Raw genomic sequence first — 20,291 nt, forward strand, 5'->3', positions numbered from 1 at the left:
CTAACATTTTTTTCTTTCTTTCTTCTCAATGCTTTATTCACATAGGTTTTAAATATCATGAAGGCTGACACAGTATCCTATTGCTATCCCAGCAAAAGCTTTTTGCAGCTCAGTGTGAGACACCCCGAACCTGCTGAACACAGTGTTTTTTCTTATTCTCAGGTGTTTTCTTTTTTCACACTGCAAAGGTGCCATGCTCTTGCTTTTAGAGAGAAGGGTTGAGAATGTTGTGGGTGGAGAAGCTTATTCCTTTGCTACCTTAGGGTGGAAATCAGGGGGGAAATGTTGCTCTGTGCAAACTCACACAGGCATTCTCTTTTTTTCCCTTGGCACATAGAAGCAAGTGATGATCCAGGAAGAAGAAACAACACATACAAACTCCTACAGGCAGCAAAGACCATCAAACACTCAAGGAAAACATGGGTTCTTATTCCCCACAGGTATGGTGTGCGCACTGAGAGAGGTTATCAGACTATAGGCCTAAGAAGCCAGTCCAAGGACCAGCTGGCAGGCTGGAATCCCAGCTCCTCTACCTATGAGCTGTGAGATGTGGGGCAAATTACCGAACCCCTCTGTACTTTCAGTTTCTTCATTTTCAAAATGTAATCATAAGATTCATTCTTCATGACATCTGGCCAAGAGTGGGCACCCACTCCATGCTGCTAGGCTCTGCAGTCTTTGATATGCGGGAAATCTGGAGCAGCAAATATGAATTAATTTGTAATGGGCTTCCGCAATTCTTGGGCATATGGACCACACAAAGTATTGTTCATTTTTTTTCAATAGAGATCTTTTATTGCCATCATTAAAATATCACAAATTTATCTTCTAATCCAGAAGCTTGTTTCTGTAGCTGGATAACTCTTGGATCTTATTCATCAGGCTGCTGAACTGTTCCCTTTTCAGAAACGTAGATGCCATCCAAAAATTTTCTGATATCTTTGTTTTTGACTGTGGTTGCTTGCTGAATCAAAGCACCTGAATTTGAAACAAGCACAATGTCGTTTCCTTCAAGGAATAGTTCATCATTCTGGGCTTGAGATAATGAGCAAACAACACCTGCCCTCGCACAAACCTGGTGGTTGTATTTTTCACCCAAGAAATTCCAGATTTCAACAAGAGACCCATTCTCCTGAATGCCGACGTTGATGGGGAAGTGAGCATATACAGACTTCATCTTGTAACAGAAGCCCAGTGTAACACCTTTGATCATGTTCTGTACGTAACTACAGATTGTGCGAACAGTAGCCAGTTCCTTTCTGTTTCCCCACCATTTGTCAACCCGGAGCATCTTCTTTTTCTTTCCAAGGAGACTGAGTTCTACATTAATGTGGTTGAAGTCCCTCCACAGGGTTCCTCTGGGCCCTTCACAATAACTGTACCTCCCTTCAGAGTGATGTTGACATTTTGGAATGTCGACAGTCTGATTGCTGAGAATGGTCTTCATTCTTGCAAGAGATGCAGCAAAGAGCAAAGTATTGTTCTTTGACAGCTTCCAACTTGCTAATATTTCCCACATTTAAGTTTAAGCTAAGAATATCCAGAATCTTGGTAACATTACCATAAAATTTTTATAAAATTTTCTCTATAAAAGTGAATCATATTCATTGTAGAACTTTTGAAAGGCAAAGAGAAGACAGTATCGCCACTCTGGGATGTCCTCTGAATAGCTTGGACTCCTCCTCCTAGTCCTTTCAATGTAGGGGTGTGGTATTTACTGGTCCAAATTGAAATTTATTTGTTCTGTTTTCCAATCTGCCCTTTGCACTTGACAAAAGATTTTGACCACTTTCTATTTTGCATATTCCCATGAGTGGCTAATCTTAATATGAATGTAGAAGACAGAATATATGCTGGTCTATAAGAGATAAGTGACAAAATTCATTTAACTAGCACCAACTGGAGACTTAGGTCATTTAAAATATTTCTATAATAAATATCACTGTGTGTACTACAGGGTACATAATTATTTATTTGCAATTACTTTTGCCTCTTCCCTTAGGAAGAATTCCCTAGAAGTGGGATTCCCTGTTCAAAGGTTGTGTCCCTTTCAGAACATTTTAGAAAATTGAATTAATGAGGATTACATATAAAATTATGGCCCTATCATGGGGCATGAAAACATCTGTTTCCTTAGTTCCTCTCCCACACTGGGCATTATGTGTTCTTTAATGTTTTGTAGAACTGATGTACTAGAAAACATACTTTGTTGTTATTTTAATTTGAATTTCTTTGATTACCAAGTGCTAGGAGTTTTTATTACTACACTTTATGGGCATATGGCTTTGCTCTTTTGTGAATTGTTCGCCTCTGACTTTGCTCTATTTACCAGTTAGGGCATTTATTTTTTCTTATTCATATGTAAGATATTTTTGTAGACAAATTATATACTTTTGTCATATATCTTTGAATATTTTTGTCCTTATTATTTATTTTATCTCATCCATATAAAATTTGTATATGTTGAAAGCTGGCACTGTTTCTATACTATTCTTTAGTATTCCTTTTATTACATGCAAAGTGTTATAATACTAAGTAGGTAGTATATACCAAGTTTAGATACGTATCTATATTTTCCTCTTCTTTACTAGTTTTACTTTTTACATTTCGCTTTTAAACATCTGTCAGAAAATTTTAAGGTCTTCTGAGAAGAGTAATGTTATAGTTTGGACCTTGAGTTTCTCCCAAAGGTCCATAAGTGGTGGGTGTTCAGGCTATCAGAAAGTGGTCTTTAGGAGGCGGGGCTTGGCAAAAGGTAGGTCATTTGGGGTGTGGCCATGAAGGGGATGTTGGCACTTTCCTTCCTCTCATTTTGTTTCCAGGTTATCAGGAGTGATAGCTTCTTCTGTCACATGACCCTGCCAGGATGTTTTGCCTTGCCACAGGCCCAAAATCAATTGGAGCAACTAACCATGAACTAAAACCTATGAAATTGTGAGCCAGAGTAAAGCTTTTGTCTTTATATGTTGAGTATCTCAGATTTTTTTTTTACAGCAATTGAAAGTTGACTAACATAAGGTATTTGGCTTTAATTATTTGAACTTAAGATATTTATTGCATTAGATTTTACCTTTTTCTTTGAAATGCTGCCTTTTTACACTGATTTCTTATATACATTCCTACTAAGATTTTTATTTTGGCATATTGACAAGTCAATTCTCTTGCCATTTTTACTTCAAACATTTTCTGATTGTTCTTCCTTAATTTTAGAATTATTTTTTAAGAGGGAAAATATGTCATTTAGGGAAAATAAGGAATTAAGTCTATAGATTAGTTTGGAAAGATTTGACACATTGTAACATTTCTGTTATTGATTTTTCCTATTAATGAATCTGATATGACTTGACTTGTGTAAATCTTTGGCCCTCAACAGATTTTGCAGTTGAGTATAAATATTTTTGTTTCATTCCTTGCAATCCATATTCCTCCTATTATTGTGAATGTAATTCTTTTTGTTACATACCTTTTTATTATTCCTATATAGAAAAAATATTAATTTCTTATATTTATTTTTAGCTCATCATATCTGGTCTATATTGTTGTTTGCTAGAATTACACAGTTAATTACTTCCTCAATGAGGTAGACAATAAAAATAATATTCTTTTGTGTTATATTTTCTAATATATATTCCTATTTTGGCTTTATTAGATTGAAAAGACATCACTGTTTCAATTTTGGTAGAAATTGCTTTAGATTTTGTCATTAATAATTCATATATGCATGCTTATTATATGAAACAAATTTCCTTTTATAAAGTTACTTTTTGAAATAAATACATTATTTTCCTCTTTTGATGTATTGAATGTGTGATTAGCTTATCATCCTGTTTTTTTGGAATTGAACCATCTTTGCCTTCTTGGAATAATTGCTACATGGTTAATTCTAAAATCTATTATTTTTCATTTCATTTGTTTTTTCAGGATTACTATCACATATTTTATACAGTCTGGTCTCTTACTATTTTATATGCAGTCTTGTTTCTAGCTGTATCCCTTCTCCTTTAAAAAGCATGTATTTGTGGTTTTTAAAAATGATATTTGAAACTTGATCTTAGCCAAAAGACAGAGAAACAGTTTCATTTGTATTCTAAATTTTTAATTTTCATTGTAAAATTGGAACAAATAAAGCAACCTAAAATTGTATGGAGAATGAGTCATTTTTCCCTACTGTCTCTCCAGTTTCACATTAATCTCCTTAGTCATATATTTAATGTCATTGGTTGGTTTGATTTGTATCTCTGTCTGTCTGATCTATCTCCTACCTATCTATCTAGCCACATATCTGTGACATAAGAGTGGAATCATGCTCCAACTTGATATATTTAAATTAACAATGCAAAGTCCTCCTGAGATAATAAATAACACAAAACATATTCTTTAAATGAATGCTCAATATTCCAAGGCATATCGTTATAGGTCAGTGAATTTAAGCACTTCTTTACTGATAGTTATTTCTAGTTTTTCATTTTCAAACAATCCTGCATATTTCTATGGATAAGTATGCATGCTAGAAAGTTTATTGTTTATGGTGAATTTCTACAAGCAGAAATACTGCTTAAATTTGAAGGAAATATGAATTTAACATTTCATAGACAAATACTGGTATTTTCCTTCTAAAGTGTGTGTGATTCATGTTTCCAAGTGCACTGCCAGAGACTGTTCTTTCCCAGTGCTCTTATCAGCACTGAATGTTACTGATACTCAGAATTTGTGCCAGTGTGGGGCAAGGGGGTGTTTTTTGTTGCTTCAGGTCACATTAATTGTGACCACACATTTACTAGTTATTTGCATTTTCTCTTATGTTGTCACCCTAGAAGTTTATCTATTTTTTTCTTGCTCATCTCCTAATAAATCTGTAGTTTTAAGTGTTTTAGGATGTTGATATTTGTCTATTACATAGAAAGTGTAAGAGATTTTCATTAGTCTCTTGATTTTATGATATCATAAGGTATACATTTTTGAAAACTATTTAGAAGGTGATCTATTTCTTTTTCTTCCTTTATTGACTCTGGTTTTTCTTGGATAAGCATTTCCAATCTTACTGCTGTACAAATATTATTTCAAATTTAGTATAACACATGATAGCTAGGTTTATTTATTCAGTATAAAATATTTGCAAAACTGATCTACTTCATATTATTTAAATTTAAATTTAAAATGGATTGTAATTTTTTTAAATGATCTTAACAGAGAACTAGATTTTGAACTTCTCAATTTTTCCATGTTTTAATCCATTGATATCTGATTTACTTATTATTTGTTCTTTATTTCCACTTGTTTTTAAGTGAAAGGCTAAGTTCACAAGTTTTTATTAATTTTGGTTTTATAATTAAATCATTAATGAACTGATGAACTGTTCTTGGAACGGCTTTACCAATGGAAAATAACTTGGCTGGGGATATTTTAGGTCACATTTTTTTCTACTTTGATGTCTTTAGATATGGCTCCCTGGTCTGGATTTCATGTTCTAAAGGGTGAATTTGAGGTCATTGTTCATTATTGCCCTGTGCAGATAAGCCCTGGGTTATCTGGGGGAGCTGCAGGTTGTGCCTGCTCCTTCTCTGGTGCAATTTTTCATCACTTGCTAGGAAATATATGAGCATGCCTCACATCTGTAGTTTGTCCATGGAACACTGTGAACATTCTCAGTCAGCAAGCCCAGACCATTGCAATTTTTCTGAGTGAGAGTAACATGTTTGATAATCACTTCTTTTCTTTGGGAGGATAAGAGATATCTTCCAGACTACTGGCTTATTTTTGTGTGTTTAGATTCTTTTCTGTTCTCATTTCTCATGTCTTTTTCTTTCATCATTTTCATTTCTTTGTCCTTTTCCTCTCTGTTGAAAAGAGAATCTTATATTTGTATCTATGTTAGTGATTACAGTTGGCATTGTTCAGCCTAACACATGGGTTTGAATCCTGTTGTTGCATTTAAATCTTTTTGTGTACCTCTCTTAACTCCTTTCTCTCTGTGTTAATTTCCTTTTATGTTCTTATTTTCTCACCTGACTCCTTTGATTCTGTATCTTTTCATTCAAGAAAAGTTCTGAACTCTAGAGTATGTTACATAAAATCCAGCTGCTCACTTATGATTTTTATTATGGTTTACACCCACGAGGAAGCTCTTTCTCTGAGTTGCAATAGTATTCATGACCTTCCTGTTTTGTGCTTTCCAAGTTTCTTTATGCTGTACTTTTTCCTTTATATTCCTTGTCGAAAAAAAAACTCACCAAAGAAAGAGCTTCTGAGTCTCTTGTTTCAGCTGCCTTGAAAAGTGAGCTGGGACAGGTAGAGGGAGCACAGCTGGCCCCAGGTCCAGTTCAGCTCTTAGTTACTAGTAGTATGACCTCGTGTGCTTCTGTCTACTATGTTCACACTTTGTGATTTAGTGCTCTGAGTTCACAAAGTGCCCTCAGAAACATGCTCCCAGCTGGGCCGGCTGTTGGCACCCTCTTGCCTCTGTCCTGGGTTTTACATACCCAGATACCATGTGTGCCATAAGTACCAATTCTACCCCATCATCTTCCTGGAAATCCTCTTTTCATTGACACATGACTGTCATCTGACCTTCTGCTCCCATTCTCTGGCTGAAGTAAAGGCACCTCCTACCATGTATTTTCTCTTTGTGCCACTGGTCTCTTTCTCATGAACCACAGTCTTTGAGTTTATCATGAGGCAGGGCTTGGATAAGGGGGAGTTGATCTTTTTCTTACTTTTAAAATTAAGATCCAATTGCCTCACATTTTGTGGAGATTTTGCCCAGATTTTGCCATTAAGCTCTCAATCTTCATTTTCAGTAATAGCATTGTGATTTTTGTATTTTTAAAGTTACTTTGTAAGGATCTTGATAGACATAAATCATTTTAAAAATGCTTTTTGAGAGCTCTTCATGTGCTAGTTTGTGGAAATAAAGTCTTATTAAGACAGGGGTTAAAGATGGAGAAAGCTACATCGAGGTTGCTAGCTCTTTTAAATCAGAAGAATAAAACAGTAGTATACTAGAAACACCCAGAACACTACTGATAAAATAGCATGAGCAAAAGATATTTTTCCTATTCTCTCCTACTCAAATGCTTTTGTCGTAATACGAGACAGGCAGGTTTTGCATTCCTTTTATGCAATGCTCACAGAATGATGTCAGTACTGGCGAATGTGAAGGTGTCCGGAACACATTTTCTGATTCCAGTAACTCATGGTTCCACCAGTACTAGGAATCCTTGATGTCACCATGCTGAATTGATCAATAAAAATGAAATCTTCCTGAAGAATAACAATAATCTTATGAATTTTTTTAGAAGCTAAGAAAGGAGAGAATAAAATAAATGATTCTGGGTTTTAGCATCAGAAAGTTTCAAGACAACAAAACTCAGAATTAGTTTCGTCTAAATAAAGCATGAGTGTATCTGTTGAGTGGCTAAGTGCTGGAAATAGAAAAGCAGGCCGACCGTCAGCTGCAATATGATAAGAGAATCCATGTTTTTAAAGATACGGTGTTGTAGTTCTCATAGGCAGCAGTTAGATAAAGAAAAAGATGGAAGCAAGATCGGTTCCCTTTGGGATTCCCGATGACAACGTAACAGATGACTCCAGATGACAATGTAAGAGGGGGAATGGAAAGAAATTATATTAACAAACTGTTGTTGATGGTTATAATAAGATTTAAGCAACCAAATAACCGAACCTGAAAGACCAACATATTTTTCAAGATGATTTAGAAGGATCCTAACATTGAGGATGTCAAAAGCTGCAATTATGTCTGAACTCATTTCAGGAATGGCTTCCTGGCATCAGCTGCATGGAGGCGTTATCATGTCTCCATGAGGGCATTTTAGTACACAACCAAAATTGGACCAAACTCCTCCAAACACATTATTGTCATTAGATGCATTTCCTGCACATTTCTCTTACCAATTTGAATTATATTTGTAATTTCAAAAATGATTGAGATTATCAGTTTTTAAAAATCCAATATACTTAAAAGGAACTGTTTTGAGAGAGCTCATAGTCTTCCCAAAGATAGATGTGTTTATGTCACTTCAAATAATAACACAAAGACTACTTAGAAAACTTACAAAACATATTAATCTTCAATTTTAAGAGTCAAAGATGTTAGAAAATAAAAATATTGAACAATAATTTCTAATTATTAGTTTTCATTTTTAAAATGGCTGTAGACACACATCACTCGTGCTCTGCATATACCTTCAATGACAGCTGGAAAATTTCTTTTGTTCTTACATTAGAAATTTTGCTGTGGTTTCTGATGAGTATTTGTTATTATCAGTTGAAAATGATAAGAATTATGAATGCTAAATATATTGTGAGGCTTTACTAAACTGTTCTAATTTATGAAGTTACATTTTTAGAAGTTCCATCTTTACACCATATACTGGTTGAGAATCAGTTGTTCAGCTCAGGATTTCTCATCTGTGGCACAAATGATACTTTGAAGCAGATTCTTCCCTGTTATGGGACTGTCCTGTGTGTTGCAGGATATCAAGCAGCATCCTGGCTTCTACCCACTAGATGCCAGTAACATCACCCTTCTCTCATCACAACAAAAATGCCACCAGAGATTGCCAAATGTCCCCTGAAATGATAAAATCACCCCTGGTTGAGAACTGCTATGGTTGCCTTTTTATAAGGCTGCCGTGCATGGGGCAAATGCCCAAATCCCCCTCCTCTTGCATTCACAGAAACAGTAACCCAGGGATCACAGTCCTTTGCTGACACTCTTGGCTGGTCTAAGTGTTTAACTGTACGTCTAATTTTCTCTTAGTTTGTGACAACTTTTTGTAATTTTTACTTCATATAATCTCCAACTTATAGAAGATTTGCAAAAAGTAGTACAAAAATTCTCATATACAATTTACCCAGGATGATTGATTGCTAACATTTTTTTATTTGACTTTTTCTTATCATATATCTGTATACACATATATATGAATACATGTATGTATACAAACACATATAATTATTTCTCCTGAGTGATTCTAGACTGAATAGATAGCATGCCTCCTTTATTCCAAAATGGTTCAGGACATAGTTCCTAAACAAGAAAATTTGTTGCATAATTATGAAAATGAGCAGCTTTGACATGGATACACACTCTATTTTCAAATTCTGTCAAAGGCTATAATGTACTTTAGAGATTTGTATATTTTTCCAGAGATGGGTCCAATACCTCAACTTTGGCTTGGACAGTGCCTGATTAGTTCCTCTGGCCTTTTTGTCTTCCTGGCCATGGTATTTTTAAAGAGTATGGTCCAGCTATTTTGTAGAAAGTCTCTCAGTTAGGTTTATCTCATATTCTTTGAATGCTTTTGTCCTGATTTTGCATTTTTGGCAGAAATACTACAGGAAGAATAAGGTGTCCTTCTTAGTGCATTGGAGCAGGAGATAATGTGAGGTCATTGTCACATTGCAGACAATGTGGACTGACTGTATGGCTAGCAGGGTGTCTGCCAGGTTTTTCCATTATAAATTTACTGGTTTTCTTATGGTAATAAAAATTTGGGGGATGATAGTTTGAGGCAATATCATAGCCTGTTCCCCCATCAGAATTTCATCCATTAGATTTAGCATCCATTTGAGGGTTCATACCTAAATTAGTTATACTGTAATAGTTGCAAAATCAACAGCATCTCTTCTTAGCAGTTGAAAAGAAAAGTTAGCTGTAAAGAAAAGCTGTCCTTTCTCCTCATTTACTTATTCATTCATCTATACAAGAAAAGACTTAGGAGCTCTCCTTTTAATCCATAACTTTTAATCTGCCGTTGTCACCATTTATTCTGTGGCTCAAACTGTTCTGAATTTGGCCAATGAGAACCTCTCTAAACAGGCTCTGCATTATGTTGATACCTATCCATCATTTCCTAAACACTTCTCTACCTACTGGCATGAAACTGTCTCAAACTCATCTTTCCCTACCGGAGACCTGGAATCAGCCTCTCTAGGCCAAAGAGCTCTGGATCTTTTCAACAAGGAAGAGTATTTGAAAATCCCAGTGTCGAGGCTTGGTGTGAATGCCGATTTTAAATAAACTCCACCAAAAGGTTGAGGATGCTTCTAATATCATCAGAAAGAAAATACAAGTTTGAGTAGTAAACAAGGGAGGGAGATATCGTGGGAACTGGTTAGTTTTTGTATGTGCTTGATGAACTACCTGGTGTAAATTCATTCACCCTGAGAGCTTCTTTTGTGAGCGTACACAATCTGGAGAAGATCCGTGTACTTTTTATCTTCCAAGTATGGACCTGGACATAGCCTGGCCAGGGAGCTCTGTGTCTCTGGTGGTGTTTGGAAAGTCATCACACTGCAGCCACCTTCTGTGCTGCTGAAAGGAGGAGCCAGTGGAGGCAGCAGAAATGACAAAGTAGGGTGACCTGAGCCTCCCCTACCTGGCTAAGAGCCCCTTGAACCTGGCACTGTGATTGACTTCTTTGGAGGCTCAGAACGTGGAGGGAGAGGCCCAGCAGGAGCACACCTCAATAATTGCATTATGATTGCATGAAATATTGCAAGGTTTACTACGAACTCTTGGCTTCAGAACACAAGCTGGTGAGCTCTGGGAGCAATTGGGAGCAGAAGGGGAAAAAAAAATCCCTGACAATAATTTGAAGAGTCAGCACTGCAGTGAACCCAGAGTGTGCGCACTTGGCCGGGCACTGTGACTTCTGGCTGAGGTGTGCATTCAGTGGAAGAATCGCACTGGTTAAAATGCTGGCAGGTTTCAGGAGGTCTCTTCTTTTGTCTGGTTTTGATCGCAATAGTTTGGGAAGCTGGCAAACAGTTTGGTTTTGTCCTGAATATACTGGCTATGAGCCTAAGCCTTTTCTTTCTTTTTAGCTTTTTGAACTTGGACCAACCAGCTACTTCATCAAGATAACATATCAACCCAGAACCACAATTAAAAATATTAAGCTTGCAAAGGTGTTTTTTAACTTCATTATTAGACCAACCATTACAAATGATCAAACCAGCAAATAGATGTCTCTTTTAAGAGATCCAACAGCAGCAACTGCTTGGCTCCTAACATCCATGCTGGTCCTTTGAGATGGCAGCTCTGGAATCTCTAAAGAAGAATTTCATTTAAGTTGACCCAGAAGTTTCCTAATGATCAGAAAACTTTTCAGTAAGCGAGGCAACTTTTTGGTGTTACCTCTCTATACAGACACATACAGACAAATCCTTGGTCTGCACCCCTGGGAGAAAGGACAAGTGTAGCCACTCATCCTGCAGGGGACTTGAACATACGTGACTTTTGGTTGTACTTTGAGGAAAGGTCCAGAGAGGCTGATCCTGCTAGACGCACATGAACAGCTCATCTCATATGAATGTTAACTTCAGTCCTTGAAAAATTATTTGAATGCAAACAAATGTGGACAGTGATTGTGATAAATTTAACAATGTTTCTATGCTATGATTTTAGCTGTTTCTTATGTGAGAAGGCAATATTTTAAAAATTTACTTACTTTTGGGAGGACATGTTTGTAGTACATAATGATCACATGCATCACAGGGGAATGGTGCATGTACACAACACATCTTAATTCATTTTTGTCCCCTTCCCCTCTCCATGTACAAAAGCTCTATTTCCATTTTTCCTTCAATTTTTTAAAATTTCTTTTTCCTCCCATCTTTTGAAAAAGTTCTTCCCACTTCTTAATATCTATTCTCCACTTTGCTCCTTATTTATACTTGGGTTTTTCATACAAGAGAAATAATGTAATATTTAAACTTGTGTGTCTGATTTATTTCACTTAAGACTGTGGTCTTGAGATGAACCATTTACATAAAAATAACTCATGTTTGTCCTTTTGATGACTGAGTAGTACTCCATCGTGTATAGATAAGTGCCACATTTTCTTTTTTTTTTAAATTAAATTCTGTTATTGGTACATTGTAGGTATACAACACAATTACATTTCTCATTGGGAATTGTACCTTTACATAATGCATCTTGGTTCTTATTTTTTCCCCATTCCTAACCCTCCCTTCACCCTCTCCACCCTTCCCTATTTACAAAGACTTTATTGCCATTTTTCCCATTTCTCATCATTTTTCCTTTCCCTTCTTTCCTTTCCCCTGCCCCTCCCACTACCCCTACCCCTTTGGACCTTTTCTTCCTATTTTGCATTATCGATTATTCATTCTAATCATTGGTACATTTTAGGTATACAATATAATGACATTCATGATTGGAAATTTGCACCTTTACATAGTCTCACTTGGTTCTTATTTTTCACCCTTGCCCAGCCCTCCCTTCAACCCCTCCAGTCATCCCTATTTACAAAGATTTTGTTCCTATTTTTCCATTTTCTCATATTAATCCCATTCCCTTCTATCCTTTCCCCTAGCCCTCCCACTTCCTTCCCCTTTGCCCCTTTTCTTCCTATTTCACATTACCTATTATACATTTAGTCCTTATTTACACTTTCAGTTTCTCACACCAGAGAAACTATCCAGTATTTATTCATGTGTGTCCTATTTATTTCACTTAAGAGTATTGCCTCAGTGTGCATCCATTTAGCTATAAATGTCTCTAATTTCTCACTTTTTATGGTTAAGTAAAGTACTCCATTTTATAAGAAAACCACATTTTCTTTATCCAGTCTCCAGTTGATGGGCATTTGGGCTGTTTCCAAGTTTTAGCTATTACAAACTGTGCTGCTATGAACATGGGCGCACATATATCACTGTGATATGATTCTTTTAATTCTTTGGGGAAGATCCCCAGCAGTGGAACAGTGGGGTCAAATGGGACTTCCAGGCCTAGTTCTTTGAGGTACCTCCATACTGATTTCCACAGTGCTTGCACCAGTCTACACTCCCACCAGCAGTGGAGCAGGGTTATTCTTTCCCTACAGCCTTGCCAGCATTTGTTATTGGTTGATTTCATGATAGGAGCCATTCTTTCTGGAATAAGGTGGAATCTCAGAGTTGTTTTCATTTGCATCTCTCGAATGACCTGTGATGTTGAACATTTTTTCATGTATTTATTTGGTTTTTCTACTTCTTTGTCTGAGAAATGTCTGTTCATTTCAGATGCCCATTTTGGGATTGGGTCTTTAAATTTGGGAGGTCTGATCTTTTTAAGTTCTTTATAGATTCAAGATAGTAGACCTTTGTCTGAGGAAGAGTAGGTGAAGATTTTTTCCCACATTGTGGGTTGTCTCTTCACACTGCTGGTGGTTTCTCTTGCTGTGCAGAAGCCTTTTAATAAGAAGAGATCCCACTTGTTGATTGTTTGTGGTAGTTCACAGGCAACTGAGGTTTTGTTCATAAAATGTTTTCCTACACCGATGTCTTCAAGGGTTCTACCTAACCTCTGTCTCAACTGGTTCAGAGTTTCTATTTTAATATTTAGATCTTTAATCCATTTTGATTTTAGTTTAGTGCATGGTGAGAGATACAGGTCTAGTTTGAATCTTTGGCAAGTTGAAGCCCAATTTTTCCAGCACCATTTATTCAAGAGGCTATCTTTCCTCTAGTGAGGGTGTTTGGCTCCTTTATTGAAGATGAGATGGCTGAGTGTGTCTGGAGTTGTTTCTGCATCTTCTAATCTGTTCCACTGGTTCTCAAGTCTGTTTCTTTGCCAGTACCATGCTGTTTTTATCACAGTAGCTTTGTAGTATAGTTGCAGGTTGGGGATTGTGATACCCCCTGCCATGTCTCTGTTACCTAGAATTGCTTTTGCTATTCTGGGTCTCTTCTTGTTCCAAATGAATTTTTTGGATTATTTTCTCAAGGTCTATGAAGTATGCTGCTGGGATCTCAATTGGAATTGCATTCAATCTATATAGCAGTTTTGGAAGTATGGCCATTTTCACTATATTAATCCTTCCTACCCAGGAGCAGGGGATGTCTGTCCATTTTCTGATGTCATCTTCAATCTCTCTTTTCAGAGTGCCATAGTTTTCAGAGAAGAGGTCTTTGGTTTCTTTCGTTAGGATGATTCCTAGGTATTTCAGTTTTTTGGATGCTATTGTGAAAGGAATTATTTGCCCTATTTCTCTCTCAGTGAGTCTGTCATTGGTGTAGAGGAAAGCTATTGATTTTTGTGTGTTGATCTTGTAACCAGCTACTTGACTGAATTTGGTTATTAAGTCTAGAAGACTTTTGGTGGCATTCTTGGGGTCTTCTATATAGAGTATCATGTCATCTGCAAATAATGACAATTTGACTTCTTCATTACCTATCTTTATTCCTTTTATTTCTTTCTCTTGTCTAATTGTTGTGGCTAATGTTTCCAGAACTATATTGAACAAGAGTGGTGATAGTGGACATCCTTGTCTTGTTCCTGATTTGAGTGTGAAGGATTTCAGTTTTTGACCATTTAGTATGATATTGGCTGTTGGTTTTTCATAGATGGTTTCTATCAGTTTGAGGTAGAGACCATCTATTCCAATTTTTTGTAGGTTTTTTATCATAAATGCATGTTGGATTGTGTCAAATGCTTTTTCTGCATCTATGGAGATAATCATATGGTTTTTGTCCTTGGCTCTATTGATATAGTGTATTACATTGATTGATTTTCGTATATTGAACCATCCCTGCATCCCTGAGATGAATCCCACTTGATCAGGGTGTATGATCTTCTTGATGATCTTCTGCCTTCTGTTTGCCATTATCTTATTAAGGATTTTTGCATCTATGTTCATTAGTGAGATTGGCCTATAGTTCTCTTTTTCAGTTGGGTCTTTCTCTGCTTTGGAGATCAAGGTGTTGCTTGCTTCCAGGAATGAATTTGGGAGTATTGCTTCCCTTTCAATTTCATCAAAGAGTTTAAACAGTAGTGGCAGTAGTTCCTCTCTAAATGTTTTGTAGAATTCAGCAGTGAAGCGATCAGGGCCTGGGCTTTTCTTAGGTAGTAAGTTTTTAATTACATTTTCAATTTCATTGGTTGATATTGGGTTGTTCAGAATTTTTTGGTCTTCTTCATTCAACTTTGGTAATTCATATGTATCTATGAATCTGTCCATTTCTTCTGTGTTGTCCATCTTATTGGCGTATAGGTTCTGGAAGTAGGTATTGATGATCCTCTGGATTTCTGCTGGGTCTGTTGTAGTTTCACCCTTTTCATTCCTAATTGCATGGATTTGGGCCTTTTCTTTCCTTTTTCTGATAAGGTTGGCTGAGGGTTTGTCAATTTTGTTGATTCTTTCGAAGAACCAACTCTTGGCTTCACTGATTTTTTTGTATCATTCTCTTAGTCTCCATTGCATTGATTTCTCCTCTGATCTTTATAATTTCCTCCCTTGTATGAGCTTTGGGGTTGTCCTGCTCTTCTTTTTCTAGAAGCTTGAGGTTCAGCATCAGGTCGTTTAATTGGGCTCGTTCTGTCTTCCTAATATGCTTATTCACTGCTATGAATTTCCCTCATAAGACTGTATTCATTGTGTCCCATAGATTCTGATATGTTGTATTGTTATTGTCATTTAATTGAAGGAACTGTCTGATTTCTTCTTTAATTTCCTCTGTGATCCAATGGTTATTCAGAAGTGTGTTGTTCAATTTCCACACATTCATGAAATTTTTCGAGTTTCTTTTGCTATGGATCTCCAATTTCATTGCACTATGGTCTAATAATGTACAGGGGATAACTTCAATTCCTTTGCACTTACTTAAACATGTTCTATGTGTGAGTATGTGGTCTATTTTGGAGAATGACCCATGTGCAGCTGAGAAGAATGTGTATGCTGATTTTGTGGGGTGGAACACTCTGTAAACACCTGTTAAGTTCATTTGTTCAAGAGTTTGATTGAGTCCTAGTATTTCATTACTTATTTTTAGTCTAGTTGATCTATCTATTTGTGACAGTGGGGTGTTGAGGTCCCCCACTACAATTGTATTAGTGCATATATGACTTTTCATGTCCGTTAGTATTTGTTTTATATAGTTGGGTGCACCAGTGTTTGGTGCATAGATATTTATGATTGTCATCTCTTCCTCTTGGATTTTTCCCTTTACAAGGATGTAGTGTCCTTCTTCATCTCCTTTAATCAGTGTTGGTTTGAAATCTTCTTGATCTGCAAAGAGGATAGCTACTCCTGCTTTTTGGGGGGTTCCTGTTGCATGGAGTATTGTTTTCTACTCTTTAACTTTCAGTCTATGAGTTTCCTTTTGAATTAAGTGTGTTTCTTGTATGCAGCATATTGTTGGATTTTGCTTCTTGACCCATTCTGCCAGTCTATTTCTTTTGATTGGTGAATTGAGACCATTAACATTGATGGTTATAACTGAAACGTATTGACTTGTCATTGCCATGACTTTTTCTTTTTGTTGGGTTCTCCCCCTTTCCATTTAATTTCTTGTCATGTCAGATGGGTTCATTCTGCTTTGCTTCCTGGGGTTGTGATCCTCAGTGTCTGTTCCTAGGATATTGTGTAAAATTCTTTGGAGTGCTGGTTTGGTATTCATGAAGTTCCTAAGGTGCTCTCTGTCATGAAAGTATCTTATTTCTCCATCCATTTTGAAAGATAGTTTTGCAGGGTACATCAATCTGGGTTGGAGGCTGGTTTTTTTTAGGGCTTGGAATATGTCACTCCAAGCTCTTCTTGCCTTGATGGTTTGTGTTGAGAAGTCTGCTGTGATTCTGATGGGCTTTCCTTTGTATGTGATTTGTTTCTTTTCTCTAACTGCTTGTAGAACTTTCTTCTTCTGTTGAGTTTCTGGAATCTTAACAATTATATGCCTATGTGTAGATTTTTTTGATCAAGGCTATTTGGAGTCCTATATGCCTCACTTATCTGTATGTCAAGTTCTTTTCCCCTGCTTGGGAAGTTTTCTGCCATTATTTCTGTGAAGAAATTTCTTATGTCATCTGCACTCTCTCCTCTATCTTCATTGAGCCCAGTCAGTCTTATGTTATTCTTCTTTGCATCATCTTGCAGCTGCTGGATTGATTTCTCATGTTCTCTTATAATTTTGAAGCAATTTTTCTTTTCCTGGTCACTAATTGCAATCTTATCTTCTATACCTGAAATTCTGTCCTCACATTGGCTCATTCTGCTGTGTAGACTTTCAATGGAGTTTTTCATCTCCTGGAAATCTATTTGCATCTGTTTTATGGATTCCTTTTGTTTCTTATGTTGGGATTCCATCATGTTCCTGAGCTCCTCTCTAGATTTATTAATCATGTCTTGCACTAGGGGCACAATTTCTCCTGTTATCTGAGAAATTATTTCTGATTTCCTTTTTTCCAGATCCCCTTTTGTTGCCAGTTCAGTGGGTCCAGGTGGTTGGGTGTCAGAGTGTTCTATCTCATTTCCCTTTGGGGTTCTTGTAGGTGAGCTGAAAGTCTGGTTTTAAGACTTGTTTATGTGTTTTCTCATTTTGACTGGGGCGGGTGGCTGTTAGCACCTGCACAGATTACCTCCTCTGAGCTGGGTGAGGTGGGACAGGGACCAGGAGCAGCAGTAGGGATGGTGACCCAAAAGCCCTTTCCTGTGGGCTGGGAGCGGTGGGAGGGATGGTGGCTGGGAAGCCCCTTCCTCTGGACCAGGATTAGTGGGATAGTGGCTCAGAAGCCCCTCCCTCTGGGCCAGGAATGGTGGGAGAGATGGTGGCCTGGAAGCCCCTTCCTCTGGGCCAGGAGCACTGGGACAGAAGGTGGCCCAAAAGCCCTTTCCTCTGGGCCAGGAGCAGCGGGACTCAGTACCTTGGTCTGGTGGTCTGGTGTCCTCTGTGTCTTTGTAGTGTGGAACCAGGTGGCTGCCTGTCTGCAGCGGGGTGTTTTGGCATCTTCTACATTTTCTTTATTCATTCATCTGTTGATGGGTATATGGGCTGTTTCCAAGATTTAGTATTATAAATTGTGCTGTTATAACTATTGATACATAGGCATCACTAAGGCATTATTACTTTAACTCCTTCCGGAAGATACCTAGATGGGGATCACTGGGTCAAATGGAACTTCTAGTTTTAGCTTTTTGAGGAATCTCCATACTGCTTTCCATAGTAGTTGTATCAATTTACATTCCCACTGTATTGACTCCATTGTGTAAAAAAAAAGTGAAGGAATTTGTGTGGATCCATAATAACATTTTTTTGATTGCTTTGTGGATGGGAAAATATCTTAAGGTCTTAGAAATGAACCATATAAACTCTTGCTGGGTTTATGAACATTTTGAGGAAAAAGAATAAAAATTTTGTTCATTCTGAAAATGAGCAATAACAAGTTAGTAAACTATCAGATAAACACAATTTTTATTAATTTATTTAAAAGATCCAATCATAGAATATAATTAACAGCTTACATCTCTACAGTGATGGCCCAGAGATAAAGAAATATAAAAAAATAACAATATACTAGAATCTAAATTTGAATTATTAATACAACTATGATATTCAAATAAAAGTTCTTGATTTTTCTATGTTGGTATTAACTCTTTAGCTGTGGTTCAATTAGCTCCAACAGAGTTAAGCATTTTTCTTAATGATCATTGCAGTATACAGCCGTGCCTCAAATGAGAAAAAAAAAAATGCCAGAAAATAACTGCCTGACACTCTATGCCAATTATTTCATTTGTAATTAATTAACAGCAGTCAAAACAGTTGGCTAAGGTATGAAAATTCTCTTAGCTCTATAATTTTAAAATTGCCTTAAGAGTTTTTCTTACCATGAATATAGTTGGGCTTTTGAAATAGTCTGGAAATCTTTTTCACAAGCAAACCATTGGCTATATTACTAACATTGCTACTTCTTTGGGGAAACAACATCATACAATGACTCACTGTGATGTATTCACATGGTAATCTGACCTGTGTTGCAGGTAAGTTGAATGATCACAGGTGGGCTCCCATGGAGCATAACACCAATTTTGTCATAAAGGGATATTAATGTGAGTGTATAATACCCACGTTTATTCTTTACAATATTTCTATTGATGAATTAATTTTAATTTTATGAGTTTTATTATATTAAAGAATGAACACTTAACAGGAAAAAATATCAAAAAAGAAAGTATTGCATTTTTAATATTTATTGTTTATAAAAGCATCAAAAATTTCAACATTGACTGTTTTTTGGTGTACAAACTCTAAAAAAGAACAATAGAAGTAAATTCCTATATGAACTACCATGAAAATACCAATAATACTCCACAAAAATTTTTTTACTTCAATTATCACACCTAATGCGGGCTTCACACGACAACATGTATCACTTACATGGACAGCACATGTGTTTTGCTTTCCTGGCCTTTTTGTGGGACATACTGGACATCTCACTAGTCTTACTGTTTTGCCAGGAGGTTCTTATTATATTATACAATGTGTAGTTATCAGGAACATAAAATATCAATAAAGTAAAGTATTAAATTATTAACATGTATTGTGTGCTTAGAAGAAACATCAACATTTTTACATCAACTGTATACTTACTTACAAAACCTAAAAGATCATCAGAAAAAATTCCTATATGAACTGCAATGAAAATAACAATAGAACTCTACAACAAAAATAATCTTTGCTTCAAATGTCACACCCAAGGCAGTCTTCACACATGACAACTGCACGTTCCATGCACCCGTCTCACTTACACTGACAACACATGTGCTTAGCTTTCCTTTCTCTGCTGCGGGCCATTCTTGTCACCTCTCTTCTCTTTCTGTTTTGTCAGGAGCTTCCTACTATGTTGTACAATGTGCACTTAGCAGGAATATAAGATATCAATAAAACAAAATATCAAATATGTAATGAGTGCTTAGAGTAGACATTAACATTTTCACATCAGCTGTTTACTTGCTTACAAAACCTAAAAGATAGCATCAGAAATAAAAACCTATGTGAACAACAATGTAAATACAAACAAAAGTCTACCACAGTAATAATCTTTCCTTCAACTGTCATACCCAAGACAGTCTTTGCACATGAAAACTGCATGATCCATACACAAGTATCACTTACTCTGACAGCACGTATGTTTTGTTTTCCTGTCCTTTTTTGTAAGGCACAGTTGACATCTTTTTTGGTGTTTTTATTGTCATAGTAGGTCTTTGTAATGCTGCACCTGCCTATTAACCTGTCAGCTCACCAGTGTGCTCCACAGTTTTCTTTGGATGGTTCCCTGGGCAGAAACATTTTGTTTTTCCTCTGCTGTAAATAATCTCTTATGAGTTCCAGTCCCAATCATCTAAGAAAAAGTTCTGGTGGTATTTTTCACTTGTTATTTTCTTTGTAAACTATCCAACTATGCCACACATGTTTAAGATTGAGTAAAACACAACCATTGGCCAATGCATTGTGTTTCAAGTGATATCATAGTTGCTGTATAACTCATTAACAAC

The 20,291-nt window shown here is 36.5% G+C and overlaps 1 pseudogene; it reads right to left on the reverse strand.

Annotated features, from left to right (window-relative positions):
* Positions 1-771: 771 nt before the first annotated feature.
* On the reverse strand, positions 772-1,447 carry LOC101715400 (large ribosomal subunit protein uL6 pseudogene; annotated as a pseudogene).
* Between the last annotated feature and the right edge of the window lie 18,844 nt (positions 1,448-20,291).

The sequence above is a fragment of the Heterocephalus glaber genome, unplaced genomic scaffold, assembly GCF_053883595.1.
Source record: "Heterocephalus glaber isolate CG9 unplaced genomic scaffold, H.glaber_assembly_v1.0 deba00001497, whole genome shotgun sequence".
NCBI classification, from domain to species: domain Eukaryota; kingdom Metazoa; phylum Chordata; class Mammalia; order Rodentia; family Bathyergidae; genus Heterocephalus; species Heterocephalus glaber.